The 23468-nt window shown below is 41.6% G+C and overlaps 1 long non-coding RNA gene across 5 annotated transcripts in view; it reads left to right on the top strand.

Moving 5' to 3' along the window:
- Positions 1 to 1739: 1739 nt before the first annotated feature.
- LOC129735909 (uncharacterized) overlaps positions 1740 to 23468 on the top strand; it is a 140948-nt gene continuing 119219 nt past the window's right edge. For 4 of the 5 annotated variants that reach the window (XR_008731859.1, XR_008731856.1, XR_008731857.1 and 1 more), the window contains exon 1: positions 1740 to 1879. This is a non-coding gene — a long non-coding RNA (uncharacterized LOC129735909). The remainder of the gene's footprint in view (positions 1880 to 23468) is intronic. The other variant, XR_008731860.1, reaches the window with a different exon arrangement.

Below are 23468 nucleotides of genomic sequence, written 5' to 3' on the forward strand. Positions count from 1 at the left end.
ATGTTTAGAGTGAAAAAGCAGAAAAGGTTAAATAGGGCAACCACAGAATAAAACTGTGTTTAAAACCAGGCACAGACCTAAAGGCAATCTCTTGGGTTTATTTAGCAGTTCACAATTACAGATTTAAAGCTCAAGCCTGCAAATTTACATTAATAAACATTCTGTTTTCACAACCATGCCCTAAAGGAAGGAAAAGTTCTTGGGCATGAGAAGAACGAACCTGGTTTGCTGTTTTGTCCGTGGCGCAATCTGTAAGCAGCTCTTAAAACTCCCCTTGATATGCTCATATGTCTCTAATAGTCATAGAAGCATATGGAAAATGGGATTTGGAAATATATATATATATATATATATATATATATATATCAGAATTTATCACAGAGGTGAATCTCCAAAGCATTTTCTGCCAAGGAAGAGGAAAACTTGGAAAAAATCATATCAGCAGACATAATTGAAACTAGTAAACTAACAGTGCTGAGAGAAATGCCATTGCAAATGTACAAATGTAGGTAGTAGATGGAAAAAAATACTTAATTTTATGTAGAATTTATCATCTCAGACTACCCTAAGTACCCAGTCTACACGTTTTTGCAGCTATAGTAGTCTTCCTTGGCATTTTTTCATCCATTCCACTATTCTTTGGTCCTGACTTTTACTTTTTATCAAAATACTGTACACAATATCTTCGGTGAGTGGTATGTCTGAATTTTATGCATTTGTGCAATATTGACAATAATGTAATTTGATGTCCTATTTCTAAATCATTACACATAATAAATAATGAATATTTACAAAACCACTGAGAAATTTTATCAATGAAAAATAAACGGGAAGTTTTGGACAAGGCTGTTGCATGAGGAAAACAGCAGAAGAAATGGGGAGAGGTCTTGAAAGTAGAGAAGAAGAACAAAAATATCAAATACCCCCGCCAAATTTTAGATGGCATGGTGCTTCACTGCTGGAGTGCCAGTACTCTGCTGGTAAGCTGTGACCGTCACAGACACTCCTAAATAATGCAGAAAAAGAGCTCACAGTATCCAAATGTAGAGTTGAAGTAACAGATCGGTTCTTTCTTCCCAAAGTGCGGTTCTTCATTCTGAAAATGGGGTCTAGGTTAACCTGACTCAGGTTATCCAAGGCAGCTTGCTGGGTCTATCCAAAAGGCCCACAAGAGAAGTCTGGAATGCAAAAAGGTTCAAAGCTTCCTTTATGCTCTCCTAGCTGTCACAGTGTTTGGTGCGCACACTCCCAACTCACAGGTGCCCGTAATACCACAAGACCAAAACACAGCACAAAACACTAGCTCCCCAGCCTCTAGCCGTGCCCTGTTTCTTTCAGTATGAGTTTCATCCTACACCAGTGAAGTCAACTGTGATGTGGAGGGGGCCTCAAGCTGGTGACTGATGAAGTACATATAGTACTTGCATGTCTGTTCTACATCACATGACCGCTGTAGGTATAACCCACTGTGGGACGAGCTGGTGGCCTGAGGAAAGCGCAGGCGATACAGTCAACTGCACAAGAAGCGAAGATCAGGCTCTGTGTTTCCTTTGTCTCTCAGCAGGACTAAGAGGGAAGAATATTTTCTTATATTCTCAATCCTAAAGAATTGCTACATAATCCTGTATGAAATGAAAAAAAAAAAATCTTTTGTAGCTGTGAACACAGATGTGGACTTCTTCTGGGAGAACTGCCACTGAGGAAATGTGTCTACCTCCTTTGATTATCGTTATTAAAGATAATTTACATCAGTGAAGAAATGATTGGGAAGTCACTTTCAAAATTAGTTTATTCCTGTATCTTCTCTATGAGAATCTTAATAGTGCTTGAACATCTTGATGATGCTTCATCTTTTCTACCATAAAAATGAAGATCTAAGGTAGGCTACTTACAACCAACTTCTATGAATTAAAAAAAAAAAAAAAAAAAAAAAAAAGAGGCAAAAAAAATGTTATGTAGATTTCTTGTAACTCCTTATTTTATTCACTTGCATAATTTATTTAATGATATTTTATCAGATTTGCCTTCTGATTCACATACTTCTGATATCTGACATCTCTGCCTTTGTGACTTTAAAATTTTGCTTTCCAAAGTATTAATTAGATCTGTCAATTTTTATGTCACATTTTAACCACCAATTAGTATTTTATAGTCATTCCTATTGACTTCTCTGGGTATATTTTCTGTTGTGTAAAATGGACTTGAATAATTTCTCCCATGTTTGCCTGAGATATATTTTCTGTGACTCTTCAGCAATGCTTGTTAGTCGTACTCATGATGGGTCTCAGGAGCTGCATTTCCCACTGCTTATGAACTATCATTTTCATAAGTTATTTTGGAAATACCCATTTCTATGTTATGGCATCACAGTATCTTTGGTACGTTTTTGCCCCTGGAGAATGCATTAGAATACATTCATAATATGTGTGTTATGATGTTACTGCCTACCAATTCTAGTTATACTTATTTCACGGTTATAGTATTATGTCCATCAGAGCTTTCACTGAACTGTTCTGACAGAGATGTAAGGTCCATGTGAGTTTTTACAGCATGTTGTAATGCAGTTGAGTTTTAAGCTGGGAAAAGAGATGACTCCTGGAACGCTGCAAAAATCAGCAGTAATATTTTCATTATTACTGTTTATTGTAACAAGTGAACAGTAGTAATAGTTTCTCATGTGAAATGTTTAATTGCTTTACTGTTTTCCTCATCATGTACAAACCTTATCCTGAATTATTACTTTGTATTTTCATGGCAAATGGCTGTGATAAAAACAATTACCTAAATACGAACTGTATAAAAGGATAAGCTTCTAGAAGACAATGTAGTTGAAGAACAGTGTTAGAACACCAAGAGAAATGCGATTAACTAGCAAAGTATTTTAAAAAAATATCTGAAAAATGGTCTTACCTGGAAGTTCCATATGCAGTCAGTTGTGCCTCTCCCCAGCTAGAAGTACACTTCCTACCACAAAAAAATTAACTTGTTCAAGGCTTTCTATAACTAGCTTTTTTTTTCATTCTTCAAAGAACAGGATGTGCAAGAGAAGTTTTACAAACCTTTAGCTGTATCAACCAAACTACATGTACCACAGCAGGACCTAAATATTTTTTCAGAGATGAATAAAGTATAGATAAGTCTAAAAATGTCTAGACAGAACTTCCTTTTCAGAACTTTGGCAGTAGTGTGATGCAACTGTAACACTTTTTACAGTTTTTTAAAATTTCATACTACAAAAAAAGAAAGAGTTGTATTAATTTTTAATTTTATTTTTTAATAGAAAAGTTTAAAGCTTGAGTTGATTTGTTAAAGCCATCAGTTGTAGAGGAATGAAGGCAGGTTAATTAGCATTGATAACATACAGCTGTGGGTTGGCTTCACAGGTGGCGGGTTGGCCGATGTAGATAAGGTGCAGCTGGCTGGTTAAGTGGTTGAGAGCCAATGGAGAGAGAGCAGCCCAGGAAGAGAAGAGGAGAGAGGAAAAGCAGAGAGAAGAGAGTGAGCATGCCCTGGGTGAGGTGAGATGAGATGAGGAGAAGGCAGCAGAGGGACTGATGTGAAGAGAGTGCTGGTATGAGATGGTAAAAGACCTTGTTGCAGCTTGATAGTCTCGAGAGTGCTGCGACAAACAGTTACTGGCAGTCCTCCCGCTTACTTTCATGGGTGGAGGAGGTCCCTGGTACTGTTGGTGGTTTAGGTCATTGTGTGCAAGAATGTGCAAGTTCAACATACCTACCTAAAGAGGTCTGCATCTGCTCCTGTGGGACACAGTTCAGCTGCACAGAAACACCTTACATTAAGATGGGGTGGAAAAAAGATTTTGGAAGCCGGCAATAAGGAATTCTGTTTATGGGATTGTGCAGCTAATGGCTGTAGAGGTTATTGCTTTGAGTAAGCAGAAGAGTCTCTATTTGTGGAGTCTCTCAGCTGTGTTAGAGGCTATAGACAGGGAAAGGAGTCTCTCCCTTCGTAAGCACCTCACTAGCAAGCTTTTCAGCTGAACCGAATTATCTCAGTTTTGCAGGAGGTATTTAAATCGATGAACTAACACAGGTCAGGTAATACAAATCCATGCCTGCCTGGCAGATTTGGTTTATATGGCGTACCACAGCAAGGTTTCCTAGCTTTGCAACACTGCTGTTTCAGGTTTCTAATAGGATGCATGTCTTCCAGACCCTTCTGTCTCCAAGAAGGGTTTTTTTAGATTGAAACCTAGGGAAAAAACTGATAAAGTAGCAAAAAGCAGTAGTATTTTGTACATGGTCATCTACAAGGCCTCCTGCTTACGTTTTCTTTAAGTTCTTGGCTAAATCACAGAAAACAACCATGTCATCAAAGTTCTTCATTGTCTTTGAAAGCCTTTCCGCTGACTTCAGAATGTGCTGCCTTTGGCCATGATGAAAGCAACATCTATTAATACTCACCTGTTTGCTGGGAACATTGGCATGGTATAACTGTAGGTCTTATGCAGCTCTGGTCACCATGGTGCACATCAAATGGAGCTAATCTATCCAGGACTGGCATATTCCTCTCAAGATTCCCATCCTTTCAGTGGCAGTGTATGTGCCTGAAGCAATTCTCACTATGAAATGCTCTTTTATGTAGGCACTCCACACTTCCTTGCCTTCTGAGACTTACACATACAGAAAATATCAGTAATCATGAAGTTTGCCTCTTGACGTGTAATGTGACCCAAACAGCTGCACTTTGAGTAAGAAGCTGTGATTGAAAAGGCATCTTCTTGAAACAATTAATTGAAACTATCTGGCCTCATTCTTGACATTTATGGTAGCATACTGGATTTTTATAGGAAACACGAAGGGATGACAGGAAACATTGTCAGATGTGGTCATGGACCTCTGAATGTATTTAGAGAAAAACAGAGTTCATAGAGTTCCTACATATGGAAAACAAACATATTTTTTTTCACATACTTCTGTATGCACAGAAAGTATAATGCGTTTTGCATCTTATTCAAGCCATGTGGCAGTATTCAGGAAACATAATACTACAGCATTGGATAAACGTGGAAAATTCTAGTATATACTGGGATGTTACCCATAAGACACATTCAGGCTCAAGATCTGTGTCCTAAGCTCAGAAACTTACCTTGAGAAGTGACAGAGACCTTGTGCCAGTCAGCAAGTCAATGTCAGTTTGGATGGAGTGTTATTTCCCTCCACATAAAAGAAAGGATTGTTAGAGGAGCATAAAAGAGGAGAAAGATGGAAAAAGTGAGAGCTGGGAAAGAAAAACAACACAATAGACAAGACTTAACTGGGTAATTGTCCTGACAATTTGTTATTAAAAGGAGATGAATACAAATGTGCAATTTGTGCATGGTGTATAACAGCACTGGATAGAAAGATACAAATCAAAGATGATTTTTTTTTTTTTTTTTTTTTGGGTGCCAGACAGTTATTTCAGCTTCTGCCTACACCTACATAATCCTATGGGCTAGTGCAGTGGGAATAGCCTATTTTATGCCAGCCATAGCTCCTAAGGGGGTGGTGTAACTGGTAACAATCGCTTCTGACCTAACTTGATAGGCAGGCAGCCGTTTCTAACTTGGCTGACTGTGGTCAAGGTGTGAGGATTTAACTGTTCTTGCAGACAGGCCTGCTCTGCTAAGTGGATTTCTAAACACTGCAAATCAGAAGAGCAACTGTGATAACAAAGTTGAGAATCTGCCTGTTCTGGTTTCTGTGGGCATAATGTCTTCAGATGCTGCAGACGACCAGGGCTTCCCAGCTCCCAGTTCTGTTCAGGAGTGCTGTTATTAAGCAGAGATCTCAGCAAATCTGTTTGGCCAATATGCATCAGTAGTTAGCAAAATAAACAGGATGCTTGCATGCAGTAAATTATGGCTATGAAATAACAGAGAAAGTGTTATGGGCTCAAGTAACATCAATTCATGTGCTGACATGTAGTAAATCTCTTTTCAAGGCTCAAAGATTTTGCTAATTAAAACACGTGGGGGTGGGGGGCAGGAAGGAGAAGCACTATTACTCCAGATTTTAGTAATGCTAAACACAAGGCTGGAGACTGTTCTTGAGGGGATGGCAGGATAGCATGAAATATGTGCAACACTGTATAAGAGTTGAAAAGAAGGAAGGGAAAAATGATGTCATTAATGTTGAGACAGTAGCGCAATGCAACTGATAGCCAGTAGCAACAGAAAGGTATACAACTATGGTGAGTTAAATGTGGCCAGCAGCTAGACACAGCCCCCCAGTTGCTCACTCCCTCTCCTCAGCAGTACACGGTGAGAAAATAAGATTAAAAAGCTTGTCGGTTGAGATAAGGACAGGGATATCACTTCCAGTTACCATCCCAGGCAAAGCAGACAACTTTTTTTTTGGAAAATTAATTTATTGGCAATTAAAATACATTTAGATAGCCAAAAGCAAAAACAAAACCAAGGATTAAAGCAACACATTCCCCCTACTCACCCGTTTTTCCTCAGGCTCAATTTATTCCTTCATTCCTGACACCTATACTTCCTCTCCACCCCGAGCAGCACAGGCAGGATGGGCCATGTGGGAGGCCATGGGCAGTCCCTAGCAGCTCCTCTCTGCTGCTCATTCCTCCTCACGTTTTTCCCCTTGCTCCAGCATGGGTCCTTTCCACAGACTGTAGTCCTTCAGATAAACCAGCTCCTGTGTGGCCTTCCCACAGGCTGCTGCTCTCTCAGAAAATATCCGCTAATGTTGGAATGAGGTCCTCCCTGGGCTGCAGTGTGGACATCCACTCCACCATGGTCTTCTCCACAGGCTGCAGGGAGCTTCTCCTTCTCCCCTCATTCTCTGGCCTTGGTGTTCACTGTGCTCTTTCTCACTTTTTCACTTACTCATCTGCCTGTTTGGTGTCTGTGCCCTTTCTTAAATACATTTTCCCAGAGGCACCGCCAGCTTGGGTGGTGCTCACCTGTGTCCTGTGGTAAGTCTACTGGAGCTGGCCTCTTCTCACAGGGGCCACACCTGCAGCCCCCTCACTACTTGACACCTACACCAAATGCAACAACTGATAACCCTTTCCTAAATAAGAGCATGTCTAAATGCACACAGATAATTGTAGCCACTGTACTTGTCTGGACACCTTCAGGAAACCAGATGTTTGATGTTACCACAGGTGTGTTTCACTTGTTGAGGGCAGATCAGTCTCATGTGTGCGGTGCTTTCTATTGAAGGGGAAAATTACTTCTTAAAAAAACCCAAAAAACCAAACAACCAAAAAAACAAACGCTCAGCAAGATGATCTTCTAGGTATTATGGTGGAAGATGGAGACTTGCAAAACAATTTTATTGTTTTTCAGTAAACTGAATGGACAGCTGAGGGAAGAATGATGAAAGAGAACTCTGCAGGCTGTCATGGGTGATCATGTATAGTTCCCATATACCTGCAGCTGACCAAGAAACAGCTGATGTTCTCCGTTTCTGCTCAAATGTACTACTTGTTTGGAATCTATCAATTCTGCTTACATATTTTAAGACTTTCTGTAAGTTTTCTTAGACTCCATGCAATATAATTTCTGCATTTCTTTAATCAATTTGTGTGCAACATCAAAAAAGACAAAGAAGAAAGGAGTTGCTTGCTGGGACAACCAAGAAAGTAAGAGAACTGGCTAAGCTGCCCACCTCTGGGATCATTTCTCCCCTGCTTCTACCAAGCAACCAGCTTTCCAGGTGGTCCAGCTCTCTGATCTGACCACTGTGCTGCCTTCTTGAGCCCTTCCAGGCTTCATGCAGTTTCTCATATTTTTCCAGTAAAATGGAAATAAATGAATTTTAAAAGTTTGGGGGATGGGTGAGATGGAAATTTATTTATTTATTTATGTCCAGCCTGCTCTACCAAAGAGACAAAAGTACATAAATGAAAGCAAATGGTCCCAAGAGAATGTCACTGTTGTTAAAAAGATATTTTTCATTAAAAAAGTAATTTCACTGTAAAAAATTTTAAACATCTGTAATTGCACTTTTGTTGATTCAGAGCTTGCCGTAGCCAACTGGAAGCTTTCCCACTGATTTCACTGATTTTGGATAGGGTCTCTTATGAGCTAACGATGTGTTGTTGATTTGGTGTTTGTTAAAAGAGAAGCCAGAAGTTTCTGAAACTTTCCCTCAAACTCATTATCCTCCACGCAATTTGTTTCTGCATTTCTTTGATGAATGTACGTATGACATCAAAAGGGACAAGGGAGAGACGAATATGAGTTTACATTTCCCTTTCCCAGAACTTGGATGGAAACTTCATTTGTTGTCTGTTGTTTTAATGGATAGCAGGCTCATGTTGCTTTCAAGATGGAAGCAGAGATTTTCATTATTCTATAGGAATTGTTTTCATGGCAAGATCCTTTGAACATTTTCCATTCCAGACTAATGGAGAATAGGAAAAAGCCATGGGACACCATTAGAAAATATGATTTTATAACATTTTAGAAAGAAGCCTGTCTTCTTTTTAATCAGTTTCCTAGGATCCTGCTGAGGACCCCTCCTGACATTTTGTCATCTTGTCAAGAATAAATTTTCTTTTCCCTTTGCTCTGATGGAGGTGGGGCCATTTTTACAGATGACTTTGTAAAGTGAGTAGGAGCCCAGAAAAAGGGATAATTATTCATAAATGACATTTCCCATTTCTGTGGGTTTTCTTGAACAGACCAGATACTCTAATGTTTGGTTCTAATGACAGGGCAGGATTTATGGTCTCACCGTCTTATCTCCTGGGAGTGTAAATGCTCTGCTTTCAACTCTTCAAGGTGTCTTGACATTTTGTTATTTTTTTTTTAAATCCCAAATGCATCTCACTTTATTTTGGCATTTAACTCCAGTCAGTATCCAGAATCCTGACTATATAAAGACCAAATGTCTGATAACTGGACAGCTGCTTAGCTCTCTAACATACGACTTGCTTAACAACCTCCAGGAGCACATCAGTTTAATGATATAATTTCTTAAGGTTAATTCGTACTGGGTGTGAAGCATTAGGTCACACTACATGTTTGTTTTGAAGCCCAGGAGGTGTGTGACAGGAAGCATTCCCTTCTGGGGCTGTGTAAAGCAGATACACGGTCACAGCAAGACAGACAGATGAGTCACAGGTGGGAAACCATTGTGATGCTGAGGAATTTGGCTGTAGCCACTTTCAGCGTTACCTCAGTTTGAGGACACTTCCCCTGCCCACACTGTACTGTTCACTTCTGACTGACCCTCAATCAGACAAACAAACCTGTGAGTCTCCATACAGAGCCTGCTGAGCTAGAGCAAAGAATGCCTCACATTTCTAGGTACATGCAGCTCACTGGACTTAACACAGCTGTTTTCTCCTTCAGGATGTGTGATTTAACAGTCAAATTAGACTGGAGGGAATCAGATGAATTAAATTAAGGTTTAAACATTTGTGCCTTGATTGTATAGCACATTGGCTAGAGGCACTTCAGGAAGGCTGGAAGGTCCTTGCAAGCTGAGCATCTTCTCGCTAGGCTGTCAGTCAGGTCTCATCTTTTCCTCCAATGAAAAACCCAGCTTTCTTCTTACAGCATATTATCCACTGTGTTGAAAAGAGTCTAAGTGATGAAGAATAAGGGATAGGAACTAGGGAGCTGCATAAACTTATTATTGAAAGGTGAATTTAACAAAATAGCAATCTCCCCCTCTCTCTTCCCTTTAAAGGAAAAGGTGTATACAGTGTTAAAGGGCCCCATGACAGCTACTTAGAGGGGACTTTCCTTTCTTGTCCACAGGGAATGCAGAGGTCTTGTGTGACAACCTCATCTTACCTGGCAGACCTAGCAGAGCCTCAAGAGTTTCCAGTAACTGGCTTGATAGTTACAGACAGCATTGGTAAAGTCCGCAGATGAACCGTGGGAAAACAGATGCAGTCCTCTGTGTCCTGAAACCCTTTCAAAGAAAACCACAGGGCACTATCACTGCTGATTTTCAAGGGGAACTCAGACAGAACAAGAGAAATACCCGCTTCTCCATTCCAAGACCATGACTCATTTAACTTTCTTTTCTGTTTGCTCTTTATATAATTTTTTTTTTAATGTAGGGTAATTCTTTCTTCCTCAAGGACAGCTCCACTCCATAGTTTTCTAGGTCCACTACACTGTGATTACATTTTGATCTAATTGATGAAAACTCAAGATGCCCAGAATATTCTGTTCTCCTCATTTTAATTTTTTTTTTTTTTTTTATGTAAAGCACCTGTAGGGTTCAACTTGTGTAATATGAACCTCCTACTTGGTGAAAAAATGCCTACTTGGTGCTCTGCCAAATATGCTATCTTATATTTGGCAAAAACATCTTCTCAGAACCATTTTCAAGGGAAAGGATATGGCTGAAAAAATAAAAGACCCAGAGAATCATGAGCTGCATTATCTCTGCCAGAAAGGGGATTTTTATCTCTCTTTCAAAGCCAGCTTCCTACAGCATGTGTGATCAGCACCTGCCAAGCACATGGAGAATGTGTGAAGGGAGAGTATTTTCAGTGTTAGTGAATTAGATGCTTGTGAAAGAAGGCACAACAACATTGTACTTATTCAAGAAATACATGTAGTAAAGACAACCACAATTCAAATGTCCCCACCCCTCAAGCGCGCTTAACCTGCAGCGTACACTTTTCACTGCTAAAGTAGAGGGATGAGCTCTGCATCAGTGCTTGCTTCAGCTCTGGCCCCTCAGCTGCCCCTGCCAACCAAATAACCAGCAAATTCCCTGGTTTCATGGAAATGCATCTGTGAGAGGCTGGATTGTGCCCATAACCACATTTTACATAAATCACCGTGTTACCAAGCAATACCATTCACTGTTGAAATGAGACAAAATACATCTCAGTAACGGAGGGCTGGCTACCATTCTGCAGCGCTGCCTGGCCAGTTCCTGTGAGGCACCGGTAGACATGTTATGATATTGCAGAAATTGGCTATTCTTACACTGATCTGGAAATAAAATTGTTTTAAATGCAGGCGTTAAAAAAGTCTTTAAAGATATTTAGTAAAGTACAATGTCTGCTGGATTATCAGAGCAAGCTCTACTGTACAGGTTTGAACTAATACGGGGGGTTTTTTTGAAATATTTTTTTGTTGTAGGAAGATTCACTCTGTCCCTAACATGATGTGTCTGCCCTAAGCGGCAGTGTGCTTCCTGCGATGTACCTGTAGGTAACCATGGTTAAGGTCGTTAACATGGTTGCCGTCCCTGAGACAGCTCCTACCTCTAGCAGCCTTGTCCGGGTGCCCTGTCACTTGCCCGGCCCGCGTCCCAGTTCGTGCACAGTCAGTAAGCGGTGTAGCCAGCAGAGGGCAATGAAGGTCGGGTTTTGGGGAGGTTACATAAAACACTCCCAAAGAGGTCGAATATGTAGGGCGAAAAGGTCAAACGAGCACGTTGTGAGCTGCTGCTGTACATCCATTCCTATTAATTACTACAAGACCTAAGTGAACCCTTGTGATCATGTGATCTATAAACCTCCTTTTTAACGGCCATATTAAACAATGTAGCTCCTTACTTATGACAATATAATTAATAGCCTTTTCAACAGGGGGGGAAAAAACCTAATAAAAATGTTACTCTCCTAAAACAGGACAAACAGCTTAAACCAATAGCCAATAAACCCGTAGCTCCTCAGATAAATCCTCTTTTATTGGTCTGTTCTGGAGAGCAGTTGTTTTGTTTAAATCGATAAACGGGTCATTTTTCCCAAGACAATTAGGCCTGGACAAAAAAGAGAGAAGGCCACAAAAGTCAGCTGCTCCTCAGTTCAGAGAAAAAAAGCTGCTTCTTTCAGTCAAATGCAAAGCTCTTCATCACAGATACTAATCCAACATGCTGAAAATAATGTGAATTTATGGTAAAGAACAGTCTTTTTTAATTTGGGTGACATCTGCTAGGAATGGAACTTATACCTAGGCACTTGGGCAAGCAGTTGATGCTAAAAGAGTGCAAGATGCCGGTATTATTTGCCTCTGACAATCTGGGCAACATCCTTTTGAGCCTAATTGTGGCTCTAGGTGCCAAATATTTTAAATCTGATATCCTGACATTACTGTGTTAACCAACAACAGCTTAATAGCAGGAAATGCTTGGAGTGTTAGTGGGAAATTGTAGTTATTTATCCTGTGGAAGATCCTAAAGGAGCCCCTCAGGACCAGGACCCTGCTGCAGCTCTGCTATGCTGCACAGGAAAGCTCCTGTGCGCAGTAGACCTGGGCTTCACTACTATGTGTGTCATACCTGCTCAGCTATCTGGGGTAAGCCACTTGACCTTTCTGTACTGAGCTTCCCCGCTCAAAACAGTATTAGTAATTCCTCCTGGTTAAACTGCTGTGACTAAAATGACTGTAGGAAAGCTAGGCTGTGTTTTGATGCAGGATAGGAAAGAGAAAGTAATACCTGTTTTATGAATGTGACAAGTGCAAGAGAAAGGTCCTGGGCTATTTGACTGAAATGAATAGATGTTTGTCTCCCAAAATTTCAGCAGAAAGCTGGGAGCTGTAACTATCCTGGTAAAACTCCTCTCTGACCATTCAGAGTAACAGCTCCTGGCAAGGATGCCACAAGATCCCATGCAAGAAAGAAAATACTCCTTTTAAAAAGGGGAAAAAAAAAAAAAAAAAGAAAGTAAAACCTTGTAATGATGATGTGGACTTCAAATACTCAGAAGAAAGAGCAAAGTCCCAGAAGAAGAGGAGGGGTGAGTCACCCGCTTGTGCTCCCAGCAGAGGTTCCCAGGTGGGGAGCAACTGGCTGGTGGTAAGTGACCTAATGTTCCTGGCTATTAGCAGTAATAATAATTATAATTGAAACTCTCAGGGCCTCTGTCTACTTATTTCAGAAAGAATACAGGACATGTTATGCTGTGTCAGACCCAGTAAGGAGATGTTAATAAGTACCTGTTTGCGTATGAGGTAACTGCTGCTTCTGAGTTTTTATGATGTCTCATCAGCTAACAGCCAGGAGTCCGGCTGGCGCCAGCTCGGACGTCAAGTGGGATCTACCTGGAGAGATGGCAAATATTTGACTTGGTGCTGATGAGCTGGATTTCAGTCATGGTTCTCTGCTCCCCATCAAGTGAATCGCGGCAGAGGTAGTGGGTGTGTTTGAACCTTGATAACTCTTAATGGCTGCTGATTTTTGCCTTTTCACTGGTCTGACCACTGTAATGCAACCAAGAAGTTATGTGCATATGAGCACAACTGAAGTGCAATCGCAGAGTGGCTCTGCTCAGGGCTCTGCGACTGCTCCTTCGTGAGCAAAGAGATGCTGTTCCCAGGGGGACATCTTCCCCGGGAGTGTAAGGGTCGGTCCCCTGACAAGGGAACTCGCTGAGGCTTCTTTTTGGCAAATGCAGGCTTCCAGGTGTGCAGCGGAGGGCAGCCTGCCTACACCCCCCCTCTGCTAGGGCTGGCTTCTCTCCTGAGCCGCCGGGGCCAGCCGAGGCTCTGGTAAATGTAGGGCTGCCCCAGTTTAGCTGCTTGCGCACTGTTTTAATCGAGTCAGTGCACTGTAATGTAGCAGCACTTCTGCCAGGCTGATGAACTCCACCAGCGTAGATCAAGTGAAGTCAGTGAGCACGGTAGTTGTAGGCAAGTCACAAATAAATTATATTCATAGGCTTTAAATATTTTATTTATTTTTTTTCTGAGGCTAAGAGGGGCAGTATTTCAGACTCCTATGCCTCTCCCACAATGCAGACTTTCACCCAGCTATTCCTACCTCTTTGAGGACAGATTTTAGACCTTAAATAAAAATGTCAGCATTCACTATTATCTACTTAGGTGTGTAAAAAAAAAATCCCTATCTCCTCACCCATTAAATTAATCGTTAGGGGATTTTCCTTCACGTTCCTGTCTTGACCTGTAGGAGGAAGAGGAAAATGCTGAAATATTTTTATTTTATTTTTCCCCTGTCTTTGCAGGTGTTCACACATTACAGCAAAATGAAAGCACTAATGAAGGAATAGCAAACTTTCCCTAATCTTCCTCCCCTCACACCCATTTCTTGCACAGCCAGACCAGTATCAGCTGTTTGGAGAATGGAGGGGACAGGCAGCTCCAAGAAATGTGGCTGGTAGCCAGGAGAGTGTGGCAGTGGCCTCCTGGGGCCCCTTCAGCAGGACATGGATGAGGTGGTGGACAGCTGAGATTACCTGGGCGCTTAGGCATGGCAGCACCCCAGCAGAGCTTTGGGGCTGGTCACCTGGCATCACCTTTGAGTTCCACACAGATCAGAGATCACAGCCAGGCCGTCTCTGGGCTGAACATTTCATAAGAGACCCTGTTACAGTAAAGTAATGAAGAAAATTTTGAAGTTTTACAAGTCTTTGATAAAAAGCAGAAGTGCTGCAAGCATTGGGAAGCATACTCAGAAGAAAGTGAAATTCTGACACTTTCAAAAAAGAAAGATTTTAAGTTTTAAAACTTGTGATAGAATCACTGGTTCTTGAGATCTACTTCTTTCTCTACCATTCTTGCTTTGGCCTTGATGAATCATAGTCTGTCCTTTTTTTCAGATGTGGAGAGGAATTTCTTGAGCCCTTTTATATCAGTCAGAAAAGTCTTACACTTAGTACTTGCTTTTGCCTCTGAAATATCTAATATTAGGGTTCTTTTCTCATAAGACCAAGGTTATGCATTTTAAAGAAAGGAACACAAATGTAATGAATTGTTGATTCTTTTTTTATTCAAAGACCTGAGAGTGAAAGAGTAATTTATTTTGTAAGCCATTTTCTGCCACTGCAGCCATAGTAAATGATATTTAATTGAATAAGGTAGAATAACAACAATAACCAGAACAGTTGATCAGACAGGTGAATTAAGCTTTTCTGTTTTCTACATCAGGGAAAGATGAAGTTGACAGTGGTGAAGGAAAATATCTTCAAGGAACAGATTTGTTACATTAAAAGTTTAACTTCTAGGATGTTTTTGATCTTTGAAAAGTGAATGCATGCTGTGGTATGAGAATCAGCTACAATATTTTTACAGATATCAGCAAGGTAGTTTTATGGTTTATGAGTGGAGAAAGCAAGACAGAGGGGTAAAAGTATTTCGTAACCTCACCACAGCAGGGACCTAAGAAGCAAATCAGAGTTTTCTAAACCTGGAAATATTCATAATCAAACATAAGCAGTTTATTTGCAGGTATTTGGAATTCATTTGTGTAAAGAATTCCCCATAATCTGATAGAGAAATGAGCAATGCATGCATTCTTTGAAATGAAACTGCGTGCTTCTGGTTTGCGCTTATGTTTTACAATGTACCTTTATATTGAGGATGTTTTATGTTTCTTAATAGTGAATTATATCTCTTTAGCAATTGCCCACTCTCTGGTAAAAATGTCAAAAACAAACTGGAAATTTCCGTGCTGACTGATAAGAAAATGTTAAGCCAAAAAATGGCATAGGTGTGGTAGTGCAAAATGCATGTTGTTGTCACAGGCTCTTAGCCAGTTCTGAGCAGATCCTACCTTTTTTATTCCCTGCTCTAACCCATCTTTGTCTTCCTTCCCATTCTTCTTTGCTCCAAACCTAAAGATGGCCAGATATGAAATGCTGCCGGGCAGGATTCCCAAGCTTCAAAAGGATCTCTCATCATCAGAGACAGAGGCTCTTTTGTGTAGCTGTTGGAGAGTGGCTCTGGCTGCTTCCGCGCAGGCAGGGAACTCCGGAGATTCTCTTCACTCCAGCCTCTCAATGCACCATCTAGGTGTCGCAGGGATTGTTTTGTGTGTTTTCCTCAAGGCTGCCGATGAAGCAAGACTGCAAGTCAGTGCAATCGTCTGGAGGGAGACGTCATTCTACATGAATGAATGCGAAGATAAGGGTCTCTGTGTTTTGGTGTGTTGGGCGAGGAAACCTCTCCCCAAAAGGTGCTCTTGCCCTTGTGTTTTGCCAGCTCAGAGTAGTCTTAAAACTACGGAAAATAAATGCTAAACTTGTGCTGGGAATTCATCACCAAATGGAGTCCATGGGTACAGTAACAGAAAAACTGTGAAAAAGAAATTAAATAGAAGTAATACTAAAATCTTTAGTTTAATACCATTGTCATGAGGTTCTGAGGGTCAGGAAATACTACTGAAGGGTGTCTGAGATTTTACAGGAACTATCAGTTTGATTTCACAAGGCTTTGCTCTAATATGCTGTGTCCTGCTCTGTGAAAATGTGAGCACAAAGTTCTGCTGTACCAACAGGTCAGGTTAATACCTGCTTAGGAGGGTGCAAACAACGTACCAAGTGCGAGCCAAGGAGAGGTGACCCTTCTCTTTTGAGCAAATGATATGAAATAGGTAAGAAGGCAATATAATGAGCCACAATGAGTCAAACTCCTGCTTAACTCAGTATTTTATCAGTTAAGGTGGCTAGCAGGGAAAACTTAACAAGAATATAACAAATAGTGTAAATACAGAAAGCATCTCTCTGTAATCTAATCCATGAGCTGGGAGAAAGGAAAGAGAATCACTGAATGAGGCTGTGGGAGTGCTCTTGTATCTCTTGCAGTGCAGAATTTTAAATTGCCTGTGATTTACTCTCATGCAGAAAGATAGTGTTTATCAATGGCTTTGCAAAAGGCAAAACTTGCATTTACTTTCTCTTTGCTTTCTGGCAGCTGAAGTTTAGCATCACTGCTCTCTGGGGCCAGAGGCTCCCCGAGGCGGGTGCAGCCTCTCTCTGTGTGTCAGCAGCAGAGTGCCGGTTCTCCCTGTGGCTTTCACACACTTGCATTAGCCGCTGTTTCTTCCTCTTCACAGATCCAGAAGATCTTACCTCTGGTCAGTGGTTCATGGTATCCATGCCTCTCTAGATTATGTGGCTGGGGTTTTTGTTTTTGCTGTGAGCCCATGGGATCAGGGCTGTAGGAGTGAAGTCAACGGATGAGGCAGCAACAACCATCTATGCTGACTTAGAGATTTCTGATCACTAATAAAGCTGGGCATTCATTTCTAAGAAAGAAGCAACAATGTGGAGAAAGAAAACCCTCCCGGGGATCTCTTATCCTCTTCCTTGTGGATCCAAGGAACCTGTGAAACTGTAAACCTGGTGACCACTTCACCTGCCCTGCTCAGTGAGAAGGTATGCAGGCATGCAAAGTCTCTTGCAACAGTTTCTTGGGTTATTCTTAAATTATTTCATGAGTGTTTCATGAGAGGATGCAAAGTGCGATGTATTTTCTAGGATTCTAACTAAATGGGGACCTGAAAAAATGTGCTGTGAGTCACCTTTTAAAAATATTTATAGATGCTTTAAGAAAATGCTTCTGAAACAGTTGACTATTGAAAAAAATATTCTGAGCCTAAATCAGTGCAGCCTTTTCACACTTTGTGGCTAAAAGATTTTAAAGGCACACAAATGGACAACCAAAGGAAGAGGTGGATAGCACGGCAAGGAGAGGGTTTTGCTGACAGTGCACTGTGCAGCGGATACAAGATGGTGCAGGACTTTGCCGTTCACCAGGCAGTACTCTAGCATATTAACAGCTTTTATTCAGCATTTAACAAGATCATCGCTGTGTCATGGCTGCATTTCTGGGTGATGCCAGTCTGACACTACCTCAGGGTAGAAATGCTCTAAGTATAACACAAATGTACCTTATAATAGTGGAAAAACCTTTTGCAAGCTGGAGAGTAATGCATTCCAAACAGAAAAGCTGCTCTGGTGGCCCAAGGTGGTATCTCCCAGAGCAGCCAGAAAGGTGAATGCACAGCAGCAGCAGCATTTTGTAATAATTTACATGAAAAGAAACAGAATGACAGAACCAGAGGCTACAGTGAGAACAGATGAGATTTTTTTTTATCTAACACTAGTGATAATGAAATATTCTGTGTAAGAATTTTATTTAAACTACACGTTTTTTGGGAAAAAAATACCTGGGTTTATCCTTTCCTTCTCTTTTCCTTTTCCTCCATCGTCACTTGAAGGAATCTCATCTTCTTTAAGAGGCTTTACACAAATGGTGAAGTTGATACATAAATAGAGAATATAGAAGGCATATTAATTTTCCTTATACTACATCTCACTGTCCAAAGTAAGAGAGAGCCTTTCCCCATTGCTTGCAGTGACAGTTTTGTAGTTGGATGGATGGCAAACCCAGCTGAAGTGTGTTACCTTTACAGTGTAAAAGGGCTGAGGGCCATTTCGAAAGGTGGCCAAGGTCGCAACATTTAATGTGTTGTTCAGCAGCACCATGGAGCCAAGGAGTCTCTCATTCTGTGTCTCGGCTCCTACCAGGTATGTGCCTTGGCTGTTTCCCAGTTCTGCAGCAAGACCTGGGCATGCACCAGCCCCAGCAAGCTGTGCCTGCTTATCCATGGGGTGCAACCATGGGGGCAGAGGCTGTGAGGGTGCCAAGGCATGTCACATGCTGTCTGGACAACTGGGGAGCCTGTTGGAGGGTGGGGATATGGGGAAAAGAGGTACTGCAGGATGCAAGTTATAGCCTCACATTGTGTACAGTCTAAGCATTACTGTATAATAAAGGATGAGATGTATCATACAAGTGGCTCCAAGCAACTGGTATCAAAGCCTCCCAAAGGTACTCCTCCCTCCATCTTCTTTCAAAAAACATAAAAGGATTGTTACCTAACAGTGGACATTGCCAGGCAAAGGAATTTCAAATACTGACAAGTTCTCTATTATGCAGACCAGTGTGGCCCAGCAGAGGTGACTGGGAGCCCTTGCAGGGAGATGTGGCAGAACTGTTGGGTGCCCGCAGTCAGAACCTTCATCAAATAGCCTGACACAAAGTAACCAAAAACATCTGCTGCTTTTGCCTCCACATTAAGAGGGTGGAGTGGGAGGCTGGGGGGGCATGTAGTATCTGATGCATGTGGTACTAGCCACAGAGGAGCCAGGAGTTGTTACTATCCCAGTGACCTAGAGCAGCAGAGGGATATTCTGGGAACCAGCTGAAATGGCTATTGTGGTTGAGCTATTTGGTTGTTAGAGTAGTGAGGTTTCCTTGATGCCCAGTGCTTTAATCCAGATTTGCAGGTCTTTCCTACACTGACCTACAGATCTCTGTCAAAACTGATGCAATCCTTTCTGCTTTCAGTGCAAAAGAGTAGTCTGATAATCTCCTACTGCAATGTTGCTCTTTATTACAGAAGTAATTGCCCTGACCTAGCAATTCTGATGCCTTTTATATTTACCCAGGTTTTGCACACTTGAATGGCAATGCAAGCTCAGGCAAAGAGATATAAACCACTGAGCCTCTTGTATTTTTTTCCAAACATCACATGTCATCCTGCTGTCTGCTCTTGCTCTAATTTGTGGGACTCCTTGTGCTGTGAACATGGCCTTGGAGATTTTTGCCTCAGGTCTCTTGTGGTATTTTTGATTCCTCATTGTGATCACAGTGACAGAGTCCCTTTTAAGGTTCAGTCTGAGCTGGTGATGTTTTTCGCTTGTAATATTCCAGTTGCTTTGTAAAGGCTGACTTCAGGGGCTCGCCATGGTCTAGCTAGGTGAGGGCTAGTCCTCTGTTCCTGTGCATCATTAACAGGGTCCTCTTGTGCCTCAGCCACAAAACTGCATGACCAGATCCAAGGCTGACAGAAATACTTTGCTAGCTTATGGGATAAAAAGCTCATCTCCACAGACACAAAGGAGCTCAGGGGCGCAATGGCAGGTGGGAGAACCTCATAACCCAGTCAGGGAAAGGGATGTGGTTCCTTCCAGGGCTGTCCCAGTGGTGCCTTCAGCCCCATGTACTGGGGGTGACAGCCAGCACCAGTGACAGCTGCTCTGCAGAGCACCTTTTTGCACTGAAGGGGACATTGCCTGGGGGTGTGGGACACATTACAGGATGCAGGGAAGAGTATTTTGGGATGGCACAAGATTTATTATGGGAGATTTAGGGGAGGAACCAAAGACAGGGAAAGAGAGGGATCAAGGCAGTTTGGGACGGAAGAAATGTGGGAAAACAGAGTCGGGGCTAGTTGTAGGTAAACAGGCTGATGGTCAGTAGGCTTATCTGGCCATGCCCTACACCTGACCAGTGCAGTCTGTCCTACCTTCTTATTAACTCCATTTCTAACTGTTTTGCTGTGTGAGGGGACTGCCTCTGTGTGCCTGTCTGCCTGGAGGTCTGTGTGCCAGCAGCTGGAGTCCGGCCATGGTCGCAGGGGCCACACGACTGGCACCAGTAACGACACCGAGTAAGAGTACCTGTGCTAGTGTGCAGTAACTATCACATATCAAAATGGGCTAGCCCACAAGTAGGAGACCTGTCCTGACAGCCAGATTTCAAAACAGCCATAAGATGTGTGTGTCACTGTGTGTGAGAACACTGGAAGAATTGGCTACCGTGGGAACCAGGAGGTCCAGGGCAACTGCTGGAGAGATCGATCGTGGTGTCCGGGGCTGGCTGAGAGGCGGTTATGAGGGTGTGCAAGAGGGCTCTGCATGGGCCCTGCAGCCTTGAGGGCCTGTATGCCCCAGTGCCAGCAACCGGGGAGACTGGGATCCATGGACAGCTAATGGGCAGCGTCTGGGCTGGACAGCTGCTGCCTGGATCCACCTTGTACACATGCACATATATATTCCTATTAATGGACCTTCATCCTGGTCTGCCGGAGAGGCAAACAGGATGGGGCTGCTGTTCATGGCGTGTGCTGAGTGTGCCTGCCTGTGTCGATCTGTGTGGATGGCTACGTATATGCAGATGTGGTTTCTGTGCATGCCTACTGGCCTTGCTGGACCTGGGACGTGCCAGAGGCAGCCTTGCCTTTCTTTGGCTGCTGGATTCAGCAGCTCTCTAACAGCCTCTTTTTTTCCCCACCTTCCTTTAAAATTCATTCTCCTGTGGTGTACAGTACTCAACTTGCTGCAATATAATTTCATAACTAACCTTCTTTTGTTAACCAAAATCTGTTAAAAACTTGGTTTAACAGATGGTGCTATGATCAAAAATCTGCTTTCTGAGTCTTTCTGAGTCTTTGCCATTTTGCAGGCACCTGCTGCCAGCAGATAAAATGTTAAGCCTTTGTATTGGACTCATTCTGATGTCCACACCTCTTCAGTATTTCAGCTCTCTTCCCAGCATTTTTGTAGTCCATTTGGTCCCGGCAAGAAGTTTTGATCAGCCATCAGTTAGACCATAAGAGTGACAGGGAGACCTGATGCATACACACCTACGAGCATTGCTTAAATTCTGCATGAGAAAGAAAGTGTTTCTAACTGGCTTATGCTAAAGCTTCTTAAGAATGCAGCTCTCAAAAAATGCCTTTTTTTCTTGGCTTACTAGCTTCTCTTTGTGGAGCAGGTCCAGGATAAAACACATAATTAAAACTTGTCATGCATCAATCACTTCAGGGCAAATGATCCAGATAAGTATTTTGGCTTTACTAGTGGGTAAGTGGGTAAGTTTGGTATTTCCTGTGTCATAATTCAAATTTATGGCAGCAGAGAAATTTGTATGCCAGATCCTGTACAGGGAGCAGTCAGCTTGGTGCCACAGCTTTACTTGGAGATGATTCATATCAGACTTATAACATAACACATTATCACATCAGATGATGTCTAATATCTATTCTTGGAAATTAACAAGAGTCATGAGATAAGGACTGTAACAGAATATCACAGATTTCAGGAAATTAGCTCGTTTTCACTGGAAGCCAAAAACTAAGTTTAAAGACTGAGTTTATTTAGGCCTATTTTTTTTTCCCCAAAGATCGCTCAGGAAATTATTCTTATACTATTTCACATTTAATGTGATTTCTTTGAAAAATATCCTGTGGTATTGACCCGTCATACCTGAATGGAAAAAACTAAACAGACTTAACTGCAAAAATCTTTTATCTAAGAAAGGTACATTGTAGGTGGATACCATAAAACCAGTCAGGTGCAGTGTGGGAGTTAAAATACAGCCAGACATGAAAACAGAGCTGTAGCATTGCTGAGTTAAAAACAAAACCAAACATAACCTTGATTCAACAGAATTGACTCATCTCGAGGCAGACAGGGGTTATGCAAACAATTTCAGCCAACATAATTTCTGAAACTGAGCAGATTCTATCCAACTTGTGATAAGGGAACACTGAAAGAAGGAAATTATTTTGATTTATTTTAGCTATTAGCTGAAAAACTGCTATTCATACAGGACTTTATCCTCACCAGTGTGTTCTCACCTTGGTACATGCACAGAACCTCTTTTGGAAGAACACTTAACATTTCTTCATGCTGTTCAGCGTGTGAAGCTGCCTTTGTCAGTCTACACTACGCAAAGTTTTTATGGAAGACCACACTGTTTGTTATGTCATGGGATTTCTATGTTATTGTTCACAAAGTGATTCGATGGGAAGGGACCAAATTCAGATTAAGGTTATCTGTAGTCTTTCCATATTGCCAAGTGCTTGACTTTGCTGTATTTATCACCTTTTGATGTGATTGTGCCTGTGTGAAAGTGCCAGGGAGCACTGGGCTCCAGCAGGTATCGTTTCCCAGGTTGCATCCAAGATGACTCCAACTATGTGCAAATTAACTTTTACTATACAATATACAAATGTGTCCAACCTTATTGTAATATCTAAGTATAAGACTAAGGAATTGATTCTTGTAATTGAGAGAGACTTAGTATCAAGGTTGATCCAATAGCAATCTGTTGTGTGAGTTATTTGTTAGATGTGCACCACAGAAATGAACCCTTTCCACAGCAAGGAGAGTCAAAAGTGGTTAAAAACTTCATAGTGTTGACTTGCTGATCCACTTTCACAGAAAGAGTGGGAACCTAGAGATTATACTGTTTATGGTATTCCTTCTGACCTTCTGCAAATTAGAGCCTGTCTTGCTAGAATGACATTTTTATTATTTGGTGTTAGATTATTCCCAGCCAAATCTTCATTTTTTTTTTCTGCACAACTGTGAGCCACACAACTAAAGTGGCAATCAAAGCACAAGTTCAAATTACTCTCCAGACTTTCCACACTAACTTGTTGTTAGTTAGTTGTAACTAACTAAACTTGTTACTCTTAGAAGTTATAGTACAAAATTAACCCTACCCCTGGAAACTGTCACCTTTCTTTCAGGTATTTTAAAAACATAATTGAAGCTTCTTTTTAGAAAGCAGAGGTCATCCATGCTCTAGCAGGGCAAACTCCAGTGCAGGATGCTAGCTCAGTCTCTAGTCCTCCTACAGTGCTCTTACAAAGTAGGCTGGCTTGTGTTTAAAGGGATAAATTAGACTTTTATCTAAACAAAGACTTCACCTGAGTAAAGACTTCAACTGAGGACTGTAATCGTACAATTGGAAGCATCTGTTCTGATGCAGAGCTAACATGATTATTGAAGCAAACTTTGATGACCAAAATTCTCAAGCCTGAAATAAAATTAGTCTTAAACAAATTTTGTTTACTGTCCAGGGTATAGCTGAGCAATCACATTTCAGATGATTGGTCTCAACCTTTATTCAGCTTGAAAAATTGGGGGGATTTAAAGGCTAACAGCTTTAAACTTGAACATTATAAATAAGTTTACACTAT

The sequence above is a fragment of the Falco cherrug genome, chromosome 4, assembly GCF_023634085.1.
Source record: "Falco cherrug isolate bFalChe1 chromosome 4, bFalChe1.pri, whole genome shotgun sequence".
Classification (NCBI taxonomy): Eukaryota; Metazoa; Chordata; class Aves; order Falconiformes; family Falconidae; genus Falco; species Falco cherrug.